General features: G+C 44.7%; 1 protein-coding gene and 1 long non-coding RNA gene across 3 annotated transcripts in view; both read right to left on the reverse strand.

The window, feature by feature from the left end:
* LOC116969136 (carcinoembryonic antigen-related cell adhesion molecule 5-like) overlaps positions 1-21,272 on the reverse strand; it is a 182,904-nt gene that overhangs the window by 64,530 nt on the left and 97,102 nt on the right. The gene's annotated exons all lie outside the window — the stretch shown is intronic.
* LOC116969137 overlaps positions 1-21,272 on the reverse strand; it is a 29,192-nt gene that overhangs the window by 6,274 nt on the left and 1,646 nt on the right. The window contains exons 2-3 of one of the 2 annotated variants that reach the window (XR_004410638.1): positions 20,112-20,167; positions 18,957-19,021 (exon numbers count right to left, since the gene is read on the reverse strand). This is a non-coding gene — a long non-coding RNA (uncharacterized LOC116969137). Of the gene's footprint in view, positions 1-18,956; positions 19,022-20,111; positions 20,168-21,272 lie in introns of those variants that run through there. The other variant, XR_004410637.1, reaches the window with a different exon arrangement.

Consider the following 21,272-nt stretch of genomic DNA (forward strand, 5'->3'; position numbering starts at 1 on the left):
ATAAATTTAACTATCTAACCTTCCCCCCCCGTCCATTCTGTCTTGAGGAATTTCGGGATGAGATGGGAATTTTTGGAGGAATATGGGCGCAGTGGGAAGGGGGGGGGAGGGAGGTCAACGTTCTCACTAGGGCCCTATACAACTGCAGAAGGACCAGAAAATCTCACAAGGCCGCGAGGAACCAAAGTGAATTGTGGAAGCAGCCCAGACCATCACACACACACAAACCCACCTCCCTTCCATCCATCGCCTCCATCTACACCTCACGCTGCCTCGGCAAGGCCAGCAGCATCATCGCGGATCAGTCTCACACCCCGGTCACTCCCTCTCCTCCCCTCTCCCATCGGGCAGGAAGTACGGAAGTGTGAAAACGAACGCACACACACACACCTCCAGATTCAGGGGCAGTTTCTTCCCGGCTGTTATCAGGCAACTGAACCGTCCTCTCACCAACTAGAGAGCGGTCCTGACCTCCCATCCACCTCATTGGAGACCCTCGCACTATCTTCAATCGGGCTTGACTTTGCACTAAATGTTATTCCCTTTATCCTGTATCTGTACACTGTGGACGGCTCGATTGTAATCATGTACAGTCTTTCCGCTGACTGGTTAGATAGCAGGCGACAAGAAAGCTTTTCACTGTACCTCGCTACACGGGACAGTAAACTCTGTCCGGGGTTTCAATGCATTCGACCAGGGGGAAATATGAGGGGAACTCGTTCCTGGAGCCAAGAGGAGGTTAGTTAGACAGGTCTGCTTAATAGAAAATTACCGAAAATAATTCAAATCGATTATTTACAAAATGATATGTACAAGGCAAAACAATGCATAGAAAAAAACACACTCTGGTGTTCTGCAGACCATCAGGTCCAGAGGATTTATAATATTAGCTATTCTCCAATCCACAGGAACTGATCCTGAATCTATTGAACATTGGAAAAATGATCACCAATGCGTCCACTATTTCTAGAGCCAACCTCCCTGAGGACTCTGGGATGCAGACCATCAGGCCCAGGGGATTTATCATTTCGGGTCGAGACCCTTCTTCAGACTAAGAGACAGTCGATCTTGTTAACTCCCACAAAATTGAATTAAAAAACTTATATTGAAAATCCGATAATATATAGTGGTATACGAAATTGGAAACAAATAAAAATGACTTTAAAATTGGACAATTTATTACTCCTTCACCCCATTGTAAATAATCCTTCATTTAAACCTGTGTTGGATAAAGATTGTTGTACAATAGAAAAATTATGGAATTAAAAAGATGGGACATCTTTCCAGAAAAGGCATTTTCCTTTCATTTCAGGAGTTACAACAGAATTATGGATAACATTTTTAGATATTTACAACTTAGAGATTATGTTAAATCACATACACAATAATATAGAACTAGGGAGCCTGATGAATGTTTGTATAAACATCCTAACACAGATAAATTAATATCTCACATTTATAATATTATTTTAGATAGTGAGGTCCCGCCGATGGAACTATGTAGACAAGCATGGGAAAAAGAATTAGGCCAACCTATAATAAAAGATATTTGGGATGAAAGTCTACAATATGTAGATCAATACTCGTTAAATGCCAGACATTCTTGAATACAATATAAAGCACTACATAGACTGCACTACTCTAAAACAAAATTAAATAGAATTTTTCCAAATATTTCTCCCACCTGTGACAAATGGCAATATTTAACCATATAACCATATAACCATATAACAATTACAGCACGGAAACAGGCCATCTCGGCCCTACAAGTCCGTGCCGAACAACTTTTTTCCCTTAGTCCCACCTGCCTGCACTCATACCAGAACCCTCCATTCCCTTCTCATCCATATGCCAATCCAATTTATTTTTAAATGATACCAACGAACCTGCCTCCACCACTTCCACTGGAAGCTCATTCCACACCGCTACCACTCTCTGAGTAAAGAAGTTCCCCCTCATGTTACCCCTAAACTTCTGTCCCTTAATTCTGAAGTAATGTCCTCTTGTTTGAATCTTCCCTATTCTCAGTGGGAAAAGCTTGTCCACATCAACTCTGTCTATCCCTCTCATCATTTTAAAGACCTCTATCAAGTCCCCCCTTAACCTTCTGCGCTCCAGAGAATAAAGACCTAACTTATTCAACCTTTCTCTGTAACTTAGTTGTTGAAACCCAGGCAACATTCTAGTAAATATTTAGAAGCTAATTTAACTCATACTTTTGTAAACTGTACAAACATTAAAAATATCTGGACCAATATTTAAAGAAAAATATTTCTGAAGTGGTTAATATCCAATTGGATCCTGATCCAAAACTAGTAATATTAGGAATATCAGAACAAAGCCTAAAACGTACAACAAACCAAATAAATGTCCTTGATTATAATATAATAATTGGGAAAAAATTAATATTAATATTTTGGAAAAGTCCAACAACCCCCACAATTAAAATTTGCATTTTGGAGATGTCTGACACCTTACATTTGGAAAGAATTAGACTTAGAAAAATAGAAACATAGAAAAAAGTGCAGGAGTAGAGGCCATTCGGCCCTTCGAGCCTGCACCGCCATTCAATATGATCATGGCTGATCATCCAACTCAGTATCCTGTACCTGCCTACTCTCCATACCCCCTGATCCCTTTAGTCACAACGGCCACATCTAACTCCCTCTTAAATATAGCCAATGAACTGTGGCCTCAACTACATTCCGTGGCAGAGAATTCCACAGATTCACCACTCTCTGTGTAAAAAATGATTTTCTTGTCTTAATTGACAAATCAGAATTATTTACTGGGATATATTTGAATATTGAATGGCGGTGCAGGCTCGAAGGGCCGAATGGCCTCTACTCCTGCACCTATTTTCTATGTTTCTATGTTTCTATGTGTCTCCATTTATTGATTTTCTGAAAGGGAAAATTGGTCCAGCACGGAAGCTTGACTGAAACTTGAATCCAGGATTGGATGAATAATTACATTTTCTGTTCAACGGACTTATCTCCAAAATTGTGTTATTGATAATTGATTTTATTTTATTTTTATCCCTCCTTTCTTTCTATAGCACTATCTTGCAAAAAAAATGTGTCAAAAAAATTAATAGAAGCTGTGTTAATATGTAACTGCTAAACAAATCGTGTTTTGGTTATGATATGTATATGCTTCTAATTAAAAAAAATATATGTTTTTTAAAGTTGTGACCACTGCCCAATCCATCACCGGCTCTGACCTCCCCACCATCGAAGGGGTCTATCGCACTCGTTGCCTCAAAAAGGCAGTCAATATCATCAAAGACCCACACCATCCTTGCCACACACTCATCTCACCACTGCCACCAGGAAGAAGGCCCATCTTCCCCCACAAAAATGGCACTACAACTACTGTATGTACGTATATATATTTATTGCTCATTGTATTCTATGTTCGCTCTTCTGGGGGGAGAATCTAACTGCATTTCGTTGTCTCTGTACTGTACACTGCACAATGACATTAAAGATTGCATCTTGAATCTGAATCTGAAGGTACAGGAGCCTGAAGACTGTAACGTCCAGGTTCAGGAATAGCAACTTCCCCACCGCCAACAGGTTACTAAACACAGCATCGAATACGCTCAGACCTCTGAACTGAAAATATTATATTAATATTAGTTATTTGCACTATATAATTTATCGAACGTTTTCATGTTTTGTCGCTTCCCCCGTTATATACAATGTTTACATATCCACATATTCAGCAACTAGGAATTTCATTGTCCCATCCGGGACATAAGGACTAATATGTCATATTTATTGACATGTTTATCTTCATTCTCTCCTGGATTAAAGGATACGAAGATCACTTGAGCAACAACAGACTGGGGGGTAAAGAAATGACAATGAACATGGTCAAACTCACCGAGTGCGTGCAGTGTGATGGTCGCTGTGCCTTGAGCGCCGCCAACTGCAGTGACTATCACAGTGTAATCCCCGTTGTCCGACTCGTTCACCGACTTCAGTGTCAGCGACCCGCTGGTGAGGTTTAAATCCACCCGTGACTTGTACTCAGGATGGAAATCAGGCCTGTTCCGACCCACTGACATTCTTTTCGATTTGAAATCCCAGTTTCCACATCGATAGCACTTGACGGACGCACCGTGAACACCGCGTCCTCCCCCGATGCGACATATAATATGACTGTGGCCGGCTCGATGGTAACATCTGCGACTTCACCTGAGGATGGGAAACGGGGCATTGAGGCGGGGAAAGTACACAAGTGATAGGAAACAAAATTAGTCCATTCGGGCCCTCACTGCTACCCGCCATTCGGTCAGGTCAAATGTGACCACATCCCCCCTCGACTACAATTAAACAACAGACAAAGACTATATGGTGCAGGAGTAGAGGCCATTCGGACCTGCAAGCCAGCACCGCCATTCGATGTGATTATGGCTGATCATCTTAAATCAGTACCCCGTTCCTGCCTTCTCCCCATATCCCCTGAATCTCTCGCTATCTTTAAGAGCCCTATCTAGCTCTCTCTTGAAATAATTCTCTCCAGAGAACCGGCCTCCACCGCCCTCTGAGGCAGAGGATTCCACAGACTCACAACTCTCTGGGTGAAAAAGTGTTTCCTCATCTCCGTTCTAAATGACCGACCCCTTATTCTTAAACTGTGTGTGTGGCCCCTGGTTCTGGACTCCCCCAACATCGGGAACATGTTTCCTGCCTCTAGCGTGTCCAAACCCTTAATTATCTTATACGTTTCAATAAGGCCCCCTCTCATCCTACAATGCCGATCTGTTATCAACCTGTCTCTTCTCAGCTCACCCTCCTGCCGTTGGTTGAAGAATGCAGAAGGCAGAATGGAGAGAGGGTCCAGAGGAGGTTTACGAGAACGATCCCAGGAATGAGTGGGTTAACGTACGATGAGCGTTTGTCGGCGCTGGGCCTGTACTCGCTGGAGTTTAGAAGGATGAGCGGGTAGCTCATTGAAACGTCTCCGAATAGTGAAAGGCCTTGGATAGAGTGGATGTGGAGAGGATGTTTCCACTAGTGGGAGAGTCTAGTGCCCGAGGGCACAGCCTCGGAATAAAATTACGTTCATTTAGAAAGAAGACGAGAGGGAACTTATTTAATCAGAGGGTGGTGAATCTGTGAATCATTGCACAAGTGGTGATGGAGGCCAAGTCAATGATTATGTTTTTCTGAGTCATACACAGAATGCTTGGTACCCTTTTCAGCGGTCAGAAGCCATCTCTGTTGGGAACGTGGATAGGTACACAGTGCTGGAGTAACTCAGCGGGTCAGGCAGCATCTCTGTGGAGAACGTGGACAGGTTCAAAAGCTGGAGTAACTCAGCAGGAGAGGCATCATCTCTGGAGAGAAGGAATGGGCGACGTTTCGGGTCGAGACCCTTCTTCGATTTTACCAGCATCTGCAGTTCTTTCTTACACAGATATTTTTTTTAAGGCAGAGATACATGAGTGTGGCTGTCAGAAGGTGTGGGGGAGAAGGCAGGAGAATGGGGGTGGGGAAGGTAGACCAGCCATGGCTGAACGGCGGAGTAGACTTGATGGGCCGAATGGCATAATTCTGCTTTTAAAACCTGCGACCGTATGAATTAGCTTGAGCTAAAAAAAACACAAAAAGCTGCAGTAACTCAGCGCGTCAGGCATTGTCTCTGGAGAGAAGGAATGCGTGACGTTTCGGGTCGAGGTGACTGAGTTAGGTTAGGTGACTGAGTTGGGTTGGGGGGGGGGAGTGGCCGGTAGAAACACTGGGTCTGTTAGTAGAGTCTGAAGAAGGGTCTTGGCGCGAAACCTTGCCTATCCTAACCCGCTGAGTTACTCCAGCACTTTGTACCTGTCCACGTTCTCCACAGAGATGCTGCCTGACCCGCTGAGTCACTCCAGCACTCTGAATCTGTTTGTTTTTCTATTTGTAAGGTAGCATCGATAGTTCCTCTGATCTCTACGCAAACGGGTGTTAAATCCCAATCCACTTACCTGTTAACACGAAAAGGTAAACGAGGAGCGCGGTGAGCCGACAGTCCGCCATCGGGACGGAGCAGCGCCTCTCTCCGTAGCCAGCGGGGAGTCTGAGCCGCTGTTGCTGCCGCCGCCGCCCAGATCACTGCTCGCCCGCGTCACAGGAGGCGGGGAAAGCTCGGCTCAGCTGATCACAAAACACAACGGCACGTTGATCAGAGAGAGAGGGCGAGGGAGGGAGAGAAATGGGAGGAGAGAGAGATAGAGAGGGAGCAGGGGTGAATGAAAGATTCCCCGTGTGATCCAGATTCAAGGACAGTTTCTTCCCAGCTTCCCGGCTGGTGGCCGATTAGGAAAAGGGGAGATGCAACGAGACCTGGGTGTCATGGTACACCAGTCATTGAAAGTAGGCATGCAGGTGCAGCAGGCAGTGAAGAAAGCGAACGGTATGTTAGCATTCATAGCAGAAGGATTTGAGTATAGGAGCAGGGAGGTTCTACTGCAGTTGTACAGGGCCTTGGTGAGACCACACCTGGAGTATTGCGTACAGTTTTCGTTCCCTAATCTGAGGACAGACATTCTTGCCATTAGAGGGAGTACAGAGAAGGTTCACCAGACTGATTCCTGGGATGGCAGGACTTTCATATGAAGAAAGACTGGATAGACTCGGCTTGTACTCGCTAGAATTTAGAAGATTGAGGGGGGATCTTATAGAAACTTCCAAAATTCTTGAGGGGTTGGACAGGCTAGATGCAGGAAGATTGTTCCAAATGTTGCGGAAGTCGAGCACAAGGGGTCACACAGTTTAAGGATACATGGGAAATATTTTAGGACCGAGATGAGAAAAACTTTTTTCACACAGAGAGTGGTGAATCTGTGGAATTCTCTGCCACAGAAGGTAGTTGAGGCCACAGTTCATTGGCTATATTTAAGAGGGAGTTAGATGTGGCCCTTGTGGCTAAAGTGATCAGGGGGTATGGAGAGAAGGCAGGTACAGGATACTGAGTTGGATGATGAGCCATGATCAGCCCCACCCAAGGTTTCCGTGCGGTTCCAGGAGGTTGCAGGTGGTCGCCGGATGTTGCAGGTAGTGGAATCAGGTCGGGAGACTGACAAAAACCTCCGGGAACCTCACGGAAACCTTGGGTGGGGAGCAAACTCTCCAGAGGTTTCCGTTCAGGTTTCCTAAGTGGGACAGGGGCATAACTAATTTATTTGTTCCATATCTCTCTACATATATCTCCCTTTCCTCTGACGCTCAGTCTGAAGAAGGGTATCGACTTGAAATGCCACCCATTCCTTCCCTCCAGCGATGCTGCCTGACCCGCTGAGTTACTCCAGCGTTCTGTGTCCTTATTCCCCGCTCAAAAGATGAAGGTTCCCAATAACAACGCCTGCCACAGCGGTCCGGTTCATCGGACAACAGCGGCGACCACTGGAGGAAGGTTGCTACTGCAGGGACAGGTACAAAGTGCTGGAGTAACTCAGTGCGTCAGGCAGCAGCTCTGTGAAGAACGTGGACAGGTACAAAGTGCTGGAGTAACTCAGCGGGTCAGGCAGCATCTCTGTGGAGATCGTGGACAGGTACAGAGTGCTGGAGTAACTCAGCGGGTCAGACATGCAGCATCTCTGTGGCGAACATGGATGGGTATCGTTAAGACCCTAACCCAGCCTCAACTACCTCCTCCGGCAGCTCGTTCCATACACCCAGTTGCCCCACAGATTCCTATTAAATCGTTTCCCCTTCACTTTGAACCCGTGTCCTCTGGTCCTCGATTCCCCTACTCTGGGCAAGAGACTCTGTGCGTCTGTCTACCCGATCTATTCCTCTCGTCATTATGTACACCTCTGTAAGATCACCCCTCATCCTCCTGCGCTCCAAGAAATATAGTCCCAGCCCTGCCCCCAACCTCTCCCTGTAGCTCACACCCTCTTGTCTGCCAATATCCCTATAATTTTTTTCTGAACCCTGTCAAGCTTGACAATATATTTCCTATAACACGGTGCCCAGAACTGAACACAATATTCTAAATGCGGTCTCACCAACGTCTTATACAACTGCAACATGACCTCTGCATCTGTGGAGAACATTCACAGGTGATGTTCCGTGATGGTGACCAACTTCAGACTGATTTTATGAAGCGGGGGAAGAGGCTGGATGTGGTGTCGACGCAGGAAGGTCATTCTTGCTATTGAGGGAGCCCAGCGTAGGTTCACCAGGTTAATTCCCGGGATGGCGGGACTGTCATATGCTGAGAGAATGGAGCGGCTGGGCTTGTACACTCTGGAGTTTAGAAGGATGAGAGGGTATCTCATTGAAACATATTGATCTATGTTTAGGCCAACGTTAAACATATAGACATAAAGACACTAGACTTCAGTGCCAGAATATAAACGGTAAAATGAATATCCTACCTAAACTACTATATTTATTCCAATCTCTCCCAATTAATGTCCCCCGAGACAAATTCATAGCCTGGGATAAAATGATCTCTAGATTCATTTGGAATAGCAAAAAAACAAGAATAAAACTAACAACACTTCAACTGCCGAAAAGCAAGGGTGGAATGGCTTTACCAAATCTGAGGAAATACTTTTATGCAGCTCAACTCAGACCTCTGACTTGTTGGTGTAGACCTGATTATGAATCTCGATGGAAAGAAATGGAAAGGGAGATACAGGGTTACCAGACCCAGATTTTGGTGGGAGACAAATATCTGAGAGGGGCTTTGAGACATGCTATGGATCCAATAGTAGCATTTACGTTAGAAATATGGAATGTTATAGTGGAAAAATACAAAGTATAAAGAGGGGTTCACGCATTGAAGTGGTTCGCATATGACTCAAAGTTTAAGCCAGGGGTGTATGATTCAAGATTCAAAGAATGGGCACAAAAAGGCATAACGGCAATGTATACAGTTTCAGAAAATGGCGAGTTTATGAGCTTCCAAGATTTAAAGTCAAAGTATGGTCTCGAAAACAAAGATGTTTTTAGATACTTGCAATTAAGAGACTACTTTACAAAAGAGATAAGGCCAGAACTAGATGAAACTTCAAATAATGTGATCAAGGTGATTGTGGATGCATACAAACAGAAGGGGTCTCGGGTCATCTCTGCTTTCTACCAAGCTCTGGTGGGAAATGGGGGAGAATCAACGCTCTACATAAAAACAAAATGAGAAGCAGAAAGAAAGATTCAAATAACAGAAGAAGAATGGTATCAAATGTGTGAAACACAATGTTCATCCACAAGCTCACTAGTATGGAGAGAATTTTGCTGGAAGAATCTATCTCGCTTTTCTATAACACCCAAAATAAAAAGCAGACAACTTGCTGTCCAACAACACTGTTGGAGGCTGTGTGGGAGAATGGAGGCAGACCACTCGCATATTTCTGGAACTGTGTAAAGATAAGGCCATATCGGTAAAACGTTAAAGCAGCTGTAAAAAAAATATTGGGCTATAAAATCCCAAATACCTGCCCTGTGATGTATCTGGGGCTCATTAAAGATATTGTAAAAATAGAACATATATATTTGATTAAAAATTTGCTTGCAGCAAGTAAGAAGGCCACTACCAGGCAGTGGCTTAATGAAAAAAAGTTCAAAACAGGAACAGTGGTTAGAAATTGTGCGAGATATCTTTACTATGGAGAAATTGACATATTCCTTGAGAGTCCAGGAGAATTCATTTGAGAAGATCTGGGGAAAATGGACTGTTTATTTGAACCATGACACCAATTAGATAAATGCCGAGTTAGATATGGGAAGATTGCGTTATATAGAACTAGATGGTATTCAGATTCAGATTCAGTTTATTTAATGACCACACAGTCAAGCTGGTGGAATTAATATTCAGTACAGGATTTTACACAATAAGCTGATTCCCGTCAAACATAACATAAAACACAAACAACATACAGTATACAGTACATGCACGAGGTGGCTTTGTGATATTGTCATAGAGTGTTCAGAGTTCGAATTGCATATGGATAGAAACTGTTTTTAAATCGTGATGTTTTGGCAGGCAATGAGCTGTAGCGCCTCCCTGAGGGCAGCAGGTGGAAGATGTGGTGAGCTGGGTGGGAGGGATCAGAAATGATTTTCTTCACCCTTGACACGGACCGTTTGAGATTGAGTGATTCTATTGATGGGAGGGGGGTGCTGATGATTTTGGATGCTTTGTTGACAATGCGCTGTAGTTTATTACGGGAGTGAGTGTCCAAACTGCTGTACCAAACTGTTATTGATGAAGTGAGCATGCTTTGGATGATGGATGTGTAAAATCGGATTAGGAGATGTTTCCTCACTCTGAACTTCTTGAGCTGGCGGAGAAAGAAGGGCTTTTTTATAAATGTGATCTGAATTGATTTTCCATTTGATGTTATTGCTTATGTGAGTGCCAAGAATTTTGAATGAGTCAGTGGTGGATATGGGTTTCTCCAGAGATGAGTAGGGGGGTCTTGGGTTGTGCCTTTCGTCTGAGATGAATGATAAGTTCATGGGTTTTTGATGTGTTGAGTAGGAGGTTATTATCTGTGCACCAAGTGACTGCTTTGTGTGTTTGAGTGCGGTATTCTGTTTCGTTGTTGTTAGAGATGAGACCTATGATGGTTGTGTCATCTGCGTATTTATATATTTTGACTGAACTATACTTGGATGTGAGTTGATTTGTATAGAGTGAGAATAACCAGGGTGACAAGACGCAGCCCTGAGGGGCTCCTGTACTGAGGTGCAGAGGGTGAGATGTGGTGCTGTGTATCTTCACCCTTTGTTGTCTGTTCCAAAGGAAGCTATGGATCCAGTGACAGATGCAGGGGTCAATGTTCATGTCCGTTAATTTATGGAATAGTTTGACCGGGTTGATGGAGTTGAATGCCGAACTGAAGTCCAAGAACAGGATGCGGGCGTAAGTGTTGGCGGTTTCCAGGTGTTGCAGAGTGTGATGAATGGCCAGGTTGACTGTGTCTTCTACTGACCTGTTGGCTCTATATGCGAATTGATGTGGCTCCATGTTGGAGGAAGTGCTGGTTTTGAGGTGAGCGAGAATAATGCGCTCAAATGACTTCATGGCCACGGATGTAAGGGCAATCGGTCTATAATCATTGAGGCAGGATGTTGTGTTAGACTTGGGCACAGGAATGATGGTGGATTATTTGAAGCACTGGGGCACTGAACATTGGCAGAGGGAGGTGTTGAAGATGTTGGTGAACACAGGGGGCCAGTTCTGCAGCACAATGATGGAGCACTGCTGGGCTGATGTTGTCTGGGCCTGCTGATTTGTTTTTCTTCTGTCTCCTGAAGGTAGTCCTCACCTCGGCCTCCTGGATGTGGAATGGAGGGGGAGGAAGAGGAGAGGGGGTCGATGGTGGAAGGACTGGAGACTGTTCAAACCTGCCATAGAAAATGTTCAGTTTATCTGGGAGTTGATGATCATTTTCAGGGATGGGGGTGGATTTCTATTTGTAGTTGGTGATTTCCTGAAGTTTTTTCCAGACAGTTCTAGTGTTGTTGGTTGAGATTTCTTGTTCTATTTCGGTGGCATAATTGTGTTTGGCTTTCCTTATTGTAGACCTTAATTTATATTTTGCAGCCATATAGTCCTGCTTATTTCCAGATTTATATGCAGCATTTTTCTCAGTTCTTAATTGTTGAATTTCTTTTGTGAACCAGGGCTTATTGTTGTATTGTTTAACCGTTCTTGAAGGGATACAGAGTTGCTCGCAGAATTGGACATATGACGTCACTGTGTCCGTGTAGTCGTGGAGGTCACCAGCTGCGCGGAAAACTTCCCAATCAGTGCATGCGAAGCAGCCTTGCAGCTTTTGTATGTGTGTATGAATATTGAATTATCTCCAGATAACTAATCAATGTAATGTTTTTTCATTTTTTAATTTGGTAAGTGAACCACACGGTCTTATTCCAATTTGTTTATTTATTGAATCCTTTTTTCCCCCTATCTATTTTTTATTTTTATTTTGATTGCTGTTTTTCTTATTTTGTTTTATTTATGGTGATGGTGTTGCACTGTTTTGTATATGTCTCTGAAAAATCAATAAAGATTTAAGTTAAAAAAAAATAAAAAATCTAGGAGGTCCTTCTGCAGTTGTACAGGGCCCTAGTGAGACCTCACCTGGAGGATTGTGTGCAGTTTTGGTATCCTAATTTGAGGAAGGACATTCTTGCTATTGAGGGAGTGCAGTGTAGGTTCACCAGGTTAATTCCCGGGATGGCGGGACTGACATAAAAAGAAAGAATGGGTCGACTGGGGCATGCATGCACTCGGTGGGCAGAAAGGCGAGTTTCTGTATCTCAGTACCTCCCTCGCTTACAGAGAAACATAGAAAATAGGTGCAGGAGTAGGCCATTCGGCCCTTTGAGCCTGCACCGCCATTCGAGATGACCATGGCTGATCATCCAACTCGGTATCCCATCCCTGCCTTCTCTCCATACCCCCTGATCCCTTTAGCCACAAGGGCCACATCTAACTCCCTCTTAAATATAGCCAATGAAATGTGGCCTCAACTACCTTCTGTGGCAGAGAATTCCTCAGATTCACCACTCTCTGTGTAAAAAATGATTTTCTCATCTCGGTCCTAAAAGATTTCCCTCTTATCCTTAAACTGTGACCCCTAGTTCTGGACTTCCCCAACATCGGGAATAATCTTCCTGGATCTAGCCTGTCCAACCCCTTAAGAATTTTGTAAGAAGCTTGCTTGCTGTACACAGATGGGGGTGTTTGCGTGTAGATACGGCATGAGGAACAGATAAACTAATCTACAGCCACCATCTGTTCTGTTTCCTCTAGATAAGAGTTCCTTCCTGAAGTCAGAGAATGCAAACGGGACGGTAGGGAGAAGGGGGAAGGGAGGCCATCAATGTATAGACGCACTCTGCATGGACACAGGCCCTTCAGCCCAACTCATCGATGCTGACACAACTTGCCCCATCTACGCGAGTCCTTCATTGCCTGAAGATTTGCGTTTAGGAGCAAGGAGGTCCTACTGCAATTGTACAGGACCCTAGTGAGACCACATATGGAGTATTGTGTGCAGTTTGAGTCTCCCAATTTGAGGAAGGGCATTCTTGCTATTGTTTCAATAAGATCCCCTCTGATGTTATTTCATTCTTCACATGTTTAAATTATAATGTTTTATTTTAATTGGCTACTGTATATCGTGTTGTTACTTGCGAGCGGAGCATCAACGCAAATTCTTTGTATATGTACATACTTGGCTAATAAAATTTATTCAATTCAATTCAATTCAATTTGGGGAAAGGGGAAGTCCAACGGGATCTGGGGGGTCCTTGTTCATCAGTCTATAAAAGTAAGCATGCAGATACAGCAGGCAGTGAAGAAAGCAAAGTAGGGCTTTATAATAAGAGGAGTCGCGCATAGGAGCAAAGAGGTCCTACTGCAGTTGTACATGGCCCTATTCAGACCACACCTGGAGTTTGTGTGCAAGTTTTGGTCCCCTAATTTGAGGAAGGACATTTTTGTTATTGAGGGAGCCCAGCGTAGGTTTACAATGTTAATTCCCGGGATGGCGGGACTGTCATATGGTGAGAGAAAGGAGCGGCTGGGCTTGTACACACTGCAGTTTAGAAGGATGAGAGAGGATCATATTCAAACATATAAGATTGTTAAGGGTTTGGATACGCTGGAGGCCGGAAACATGTTCCCGATATTGAGGGAGTCCAGAACCAGGGGCCACAGTTTAAGAATAAGGGGTCGGCCATTTAGAACGGAGGCGAGGAAACACTTTTTCTCACAGAGAGTGGTGAGTCTGTGCAATTCTCTGCCTCAGAAGGCAGTGGAGGCCGATTCTCTGGATACTTTCTGGAGAGAGTTAGATAGAGCTCTTAAAGTCACCCTGCATTCACATAGCATCCTCCTCACAGTTCACACTGCCACCCAGCTTTGTGTCATCTGCAAATTTGCTAATGTTACTTTGAATCCCTTCATCCAAATCATTGATGTATATTGTAAATAGCTGCGATCTCGTGAGAGGGGATCTAATGGAAACCACATACAATTCTCAATGGATTGGACGGGCTAGATGCAGGAAGAAAATGTTCCCCATGTTGGTGGAATCAAGAACCAGTTTAAGAATAAGGACTGAAATGTGGAAAAAATGTGTCCACTAAGGACATTCTTGCTATTGAGGGAGTGCAACGTAGGTTCACCAGATTAATTGTCGTTGTGCAGTGTACAAGAACAGAGACAACGAAATGCTGTTAGCATCTCACGCAGAGGTGCGAACGCAGAAATAATGTTACAGTAAATGTTTCTGTGTTTATCCATCAGCGGTAGTGCAATTTCCGGGGAGGGAGTTCATTCACTGGGGGAAGGAGTGTCCGCGGGGGGGGGGGGTGGGGGGGGGGCATTCTTGCCATAGAGGTAGTGCAGAGAAAGTTCACCAGACTGATTCCTGGGATGTCAGGACTTTCATATGAAGAAAGACTGGATAGACTCGGCTTGTACTCGCTAAAATTTAGAAGATTGAGGGGGGATCTTATAGAAATTTACAAAATTCTTAAGCGGTTGGACAGATGCAGGAAGATTGTTCCCGATGTTGGGGAAGTCCAGAACAAGGGGTCACAGTTTAAGGATAAGGGGGAAGTCTTTTAAGACTGAGATGAGAAAAACATTTTTTACACAGAGAGTGGTGAATCTGTGGAATTCTCTGCCACATAATGTAGTTGAGGCCACTTCATTGGCTATATTTAAGAGGGAGTTAGATGTGGCCCTTGTGGCTAAAGGGATCAGGGGGTATGGAGAGAAAGCAGGTGCAGGACAGAATTAAGGGACAGAAGTTTAGGGGTAACATGAGGGGGAACTTCTTTACTCAGAGAGTGGTAGCGGTGTGGAATGAGCTTCCAGTGGAAGTGGTGGTGGCAGGTTCGTTGGTATAATTTAAAAATAAATTGGATAGGCATATGGATGAGAAGGGAATGGAGGGTTATGGTATGAGTGCAGGCAGGTGGGACTAAGGGAAAAAAGTTGTTCGGCACGGACTTGTAGGGCCGAGATGGCCTGTTTCCGTGCTGTAATTGTTATATGGTTATAAGATACTGAGTTGTATGATCAACCATGATCATATTGAACAGCGGTGCAGGCTCGAAGGGCCAAATGGCCTCAACTCCTGCACCTGTTGTCTATGTTCCTATGTGTCTATGTATCAGCCGCAGGGAAGAAGCTGTTCCTGGACCTGCTGGTCCGGCAACGGAGAGACCTGTAGCGCCTCCCGGATGGTGTGAGAGCAGTCCTTGACGATGCTGAGTGCCCTTCGCAGACATCGCTTGCTCTGGACAGACTCAACGGAGGGGAGTGAGGAACCAGTGATGCGTTGTGCCGTTTTCACCTCTGAAGTGCTTTCCGATCGGAGACAGAGCAGTTGCCATACCATACTGTGATACAGTTAGTAAGGATGCTCTCGATGCTGCAGCGGTAGAAGTTCACCAGAATCTGAGGATAGGTTGACAGGGTTTGTATTCACTGGAGTTTAGAAGGATGAGAGGTGATCTCATTGAAACACATAAGATTGTTAAGGGCTTGGACAAGCTAGAGGCAGGTAACATGTTCCCGATATTGGGGGAGTCCAGAACCAGGGGCCACAGTTTAAGAATAAGGGGTCGGCCATTTAGGACTGAGATGAGGATAAACATTTTTCACCCAGAGAGTTGTGAATCTGTGGAATTCTCTGGCACAGAAGGCAGTGGACGTCAATTCACTGGATGTTTTCAAGAGAGAGTTAGATTTAGCTCTTATGACTAACGGGACCAATGCGTAATTGTTGGAGGGGGGGGGATTCAGAACACGGGTACAGATTTTGGAGCCCCTGTATATAAGATTGTTAGATTTTCTGCCACAGAGGGCGGTAGAGGACAATTCACTGGATGAATTTAAGAGGGTTAGATGGAGCTCAAGGGGCTAGTGGAGTCAAGGGATATGGGGAGAAGGCAGGGACGGGGTACTGATTGTGGATCATCAGCCATGCGAATAGTGGTGCTGGCTCGGAGGGCCGAATGGCCTACCACTGCACCTATTTTCTCTGATTCTCCGTGTCTATCATGTTGGACATCGATAGGTTTTTGCCAGGGCCTATTTCCGTGTTATGTGGCTCCATACAACATCTCTGCCATGGACTGTCATCTACTATTCACGGGGTGACGTGCGAGCGGCCACAAGCTGTGTCCGGCTATTGCGATACATTTCATAGAAAAATAATAATAATAATAATAATAATAATAATAATAATAATAATAATAATAATAATAATAATAATAATAATAATAATAATAATAATAATAATAATAATAATAATAATAATAATAATAATAATAATAATAATAATAATACATTTTATTACGGAATCAAGGTCCAGACAAGGGGCAACATTACATTAAAAATGCATTGCATATCAAATATCATAAATACATATAAAATCTTGGTATATCATTTATAAAAACATCATAATTTATATATTTAAAAAAAAACACAATACATGGGGAGAAGGCAGGAAAATGGGATTGGGAGGCAGAGATGAGCCATGAATGAATGGCGGAGTAGACTCGATGGGCCGAATGGCCTAATTCTACTCCAATAACTTGTGAAATTGTGACCTTGTGAACCTTGTTGATACAACGAGCTGATCAATGGGACGGCCCGGCTACCTCCGTAGTTCCCTGTAAACCGATCGATCATCCAGCCTCAGACCCTGTTGGAAATGGACACATCGTTACAGACAAATATGGAGAGGGCTAGACTATCGTGCAAGGCAAACAGCTTCCACCCAATCAGCCGTACAGGTACAAAGTGCTGGAGTAACTCAGCGGGTCAGGCATGCAGCATCTCTGTGGAGAACGTGGACAGGCACAAAGTGCTGGAGTAACTCAACGGGTCAGGCAGCATCTCTGTGCAGAACGTGGACAGGTACAAAGTGCTGGAGTAACTCAGCGGGTCAGACATGCAGCATCTCTGTAGAGAACGTGGACAGGTACAAAGTGCTGGAGTAACTCAGCGGGTCAGACAGGCAGCATCTCTGTGGAGAACGTGGACAGGTACAAAGTGATGGAGTAACTCAGCGAGACAGGCAGCATCTCTGGTGAGAAGGCATGGGGGACATTTCGGGGCGAGGCCTATCTTCAGCATTTTACGTCCATCTTTGGTTTAAACCAGCATCTGCAGTTCATTGATACACAGTTCGGATGGAACCTGGGTCTCTGGCGCTGTGAGCGAGGCAGCAACACTACCCGCTGCGCCACCGAGCCGCCTTAGACCTGGATCATTTACTTCAAAAGGAATCAACAAGAAAATGAATTTACCATATATGTGGCGTCTCCCTCTGACGCGCGAGTGGTTCCCTGCAAGATTAAACATAATACCGTCTGAATTACATGCAGGATTGAACTCCAGATGTTGGTTTAAACCGAAGATACACACAAAAAGCTGGACTACCACAGCCGGACAGGCAGCATCTCTGGAGAGTAGGACATGGTGACGTTTCGGGTCGAGACCCTCCTTTAGACGGGGGAGGTTGTTGAGGCTGGGACTATCTCTGTCCCGCCCCCTCCCCAGTCTGAAGAAGGGACTCGACTCGAAACGTCAACCATTCCTTATCTCCAGAGATGCTGCCTGTCCCGCTGAGTTACTCCGGCTTTTTGTATCCATCCACCGTCTGAATTGTCTTTGATATTCACAGAGCCATGCCGCACGGAGACAGGCCATTCAGCCCCACTGGTCGATGCTACCCAAGATTCCCCCACCTAATCCACAGAGGGTGGTGGATGTATGGAACAAGCTGCTGGAGGAGGTAGTTGAGGCTGGGACTAACCCAACGTTTAATTGACAGCTGTACAGGTAAATAGATCGGACAGGTTTGGAGAGATATGGGACAAACGAGGGCAGGTGGGACGAGTGTAGATGGCGCATGTTGGCCGTTGTGGGCAAGATGGGCCGCAGGGCATGTTTCCACGGTAGAAATTCTCTAACTAAGGCGCTCAGTTCAGAGTAATTCCGTGCATTTCAATAATGTGTTTTTATCAGTCAATGAAAGTAGGCATGCAGGTACAGCAGGCAGTGAAGAAAGCGAATGGCTAGTTGGCCTACATAACCAGAGGAGTTGAGTATAGGCAAGGCAAGGCAAGGCAACTTTATTTATATAGCACATTTCATACACGAGGCAGACTCAAAGTGATTCACATAAAAACATCATACAATAAAATGAAATAATAAAATTAAACAAAATAGAAGAATTAAAAGAAAAGAAAAGCAAAATTAAAAATGCATTATAAAAGTGCAAAAGTTAAAAGTGCAATGTAGTTAAGATTTAGCTGAAAGCTAAAGTAAACATAAAAGTTTTCAGTCTTCTTTTAAAAGTGGTCAAAGTTGAGGCAAGTCTTTAATTTTCAGGAAGTTTATTCCAGCTATTTGTTGCATAGTAACTAAATCCTGCTTTCCCATGTTTTGTATTTACTCTGGGAATCACTAACAGATTGGTTTCAGAATATCTTAGCGGTCTAGAATGCTTATATAGTGGAAGCATGTCAGTGATATACTTTGGTCCTAAACCATGTAGTGATTTATAGGTGAGCAGCAGGATTTTGAAATCAATTCTCTGACATACAGGGAGCCAATGTAAGGATTTAAGAAGTATAGGAGCAACGACGTCCTTGTGCAGTTGTACAGAGCCCTAGTGAGTGTGTATATATAAGCACTGATTTTCTTTTCATCTGTTATGTACTATGTTTACAAATTCTGTTGTGCTGCAGCAAGCAAGAATTCCATTGTCCTGTCTGTCCTTCTGAGGCAATGGATTTCATAGATTCGCCACCAGTTCGTGAGGAAGTTGAAGGTGTCCCACAAAGGAATCAGACAAGGAAGACTGGTGCCCCGAGTGCATTACTGTTGACAATTCCAAGCACTGTTCCACAACTCCACTGTCACCTTTCACAAAATAACAAAACTCATCTCATGAAAGAAAACCCGGTACCAACCTGATCTTTACCCGGGAGATTTTCATAGGTTGCCAGTCCGTCCTCGGAATCTGTGGCCGAGGCAGCTGCAGACATAAAACAACGCGTTCAGTCACGAAGTCAAGGGCACCAGAATCATGTGCCCAGCGCAAAGGAAGAATATTCGGCCCGTCTCCACTGTACTAGCTCCCAAGTTTCTCCAATTCCCTCCCTGGTAATGGACCCATTATCCTGTGAACACAGGACTAGCAACTGAGATCAGATGAAAATCTAAATAACGCGGACTTCACTTTTCATCAGCTGATATTTCCATTCCCAGCTCACACTATCTTGAGTTGAACAGGTGAACTTGAAGTGTTCCGAGGATAGGTCCCTACCCGAAGCGCATCTCCAGAGATACTGCCTGACCCGCTTGGTTACTCCAGCACTTTGTATCTGTCTATGTTCTCCACAGAGATGCTGCCTGACCCGTTGAGTTACTCCAGCACGTTGTAACTGACCACGTTCTCCACAGAGATGCTGCCTGACCCGCTGAGTTACTCCAGCACGTTGTAACTGACCACGTTCTCCACAGAGATGCTGTCTGACCCGCTGAGTTACTCCAGCACTTTGTACCTGTCCTCGTTCTCCACAGAGATGCTGCCTGACCCGTTGAGGTACTCTGGCACATATTGCATAATTCTACACAGTTCCTTGTGTTAAAATTCAAGTAAACTTCAACGAACAGAACAAGTATCTGGGTTAATATCCACCGTCTTAAATGCAAATATCTACACTGGGCGCCGGTGTGATCATCACATCAAATCCAACTAATAGAGGCACTCTCCCTCCACTCAGTGACAGGGCAGTTGAGAATCTAAAGGTCATAATTTCATGAGTGATAGATGCAGAATGAGGCCACTCGGCCCATCAAGTCTACTCCGTCATTCAATCACGGCTGATCTATCTCTCCCTCCTAACCCCATTCTCCTGCCTTCTCCCCATAACCCCTGACACCCGCACTAATCAACAACATATCTATCTCTGCTTTAAAAATACCCACTGACTTGTGGCCTCCACAGCCATCTGTGGCAACGAATCCCACAGATTCACCACCCTCTGGCTAAAGAAACTCCTCCTCATCTCCTTCCTAAAGGAACATCCTTTAATTCCGGGGTTCACTCAGAATCCACTCACTCTGTCCCCTTGGACTCCTGTTCGCGTCGTATTTCGTCCCAGGTTCGGCTTCCGGCCTAGATAAATATATACAGGAAACAACGTCAACTTATAGGTTAGTTCAGTTGAAGAGATACATCGCGGAAACAGGCCATTCGGCCCGCCGAGTCAGGGACTATCCAAACAAGTCTTGGACAGGTATATGTGTAGGATAGGTTTGGAGGGAACGCGAACAGGTGGGATAGTTAGATAGAAACATAGAAAGTAGGTGCGAGAGTAGACCACCAGGTCCGTCGAGCCCGCACCGCCATTCGCTCATGGCTGAACACTAAACAGACACACTTACCCACAAACAGTAGACACAAGACACAGAACACAAGACACTACCCTCCCCTTTATACCGCTATCACCCCTCTCCACCCCAAAAACCTCGTGATCTCCTGGGAGAGGCAAAAAAATAATCTAACAGATAGTTAGATACTCCAGGGGCTGGTGGAATCAAGGGATATGGGGAGAAGGCAGGCGCGGGTTATTGATAGGGGACGATCAGTCATGATCACAATAAATGGCGGTGCTGGCTCGAGGGGCCGAATGGCCTCATCGTGCACCTATTTTCGATGTTTCTACTAGTGTAGTTGGGACATGTTGGCTGGTATGGGCAAGTTGGGCCGATGGGCCTGTATCGGCGCTGTCTCATACTATGACTGTATAAGTCTAAGTCTTGCCCATCCCCCCCCCCATATACACACACACATCTCAGATGACCTATCCATATTCTCCAGAGATGCTGCCTGACCCGCTGAGTTACTCCAGCTTTTTGTGCCTTGTCTATTGGGAGTGTTCAGTTCAGTTTAGTTTGTTGTCATGTGTTCAATAGCACTACCAATATGCCTGAAGCGGAGTCTTGCTGGATTTTCTGCAAGCACCGACTGATGAGGCAAAATGAAGGGAATGCATGAAAGAACATTCCTCCCCAGTGTAGCGAGAATGCATCTACCGCCACAGCCCCTGGGTCTGGTTCCCATGCAACATACTTTGGTAACTGGTGATTGAGCCTAGATGCAAACAAATCGATATCCGACGTTCCATATCGAGCAGCAATGTCATTAAATACTTTATGATCCAACATCCATTCTGTGTTGCCATTACATTTTCGTGACCTGGTGACCGCCACCATATTAA

Source organism: Amblyraja radiata, unplaced genomic scaffold (assembly GCF_010909765.2).
Source record: "Amblyraja radiata isolate CabotCenter1 unplaced genomic scaffold, sAmbRad1.1.pri S109, whole genome shotgun sequence".
NCBI lineage: Eukaryota > Metazoa > Chordata > Chondrichthyes > Rajiformes > Rajidae > Amblyraja > Amblyraja radiata.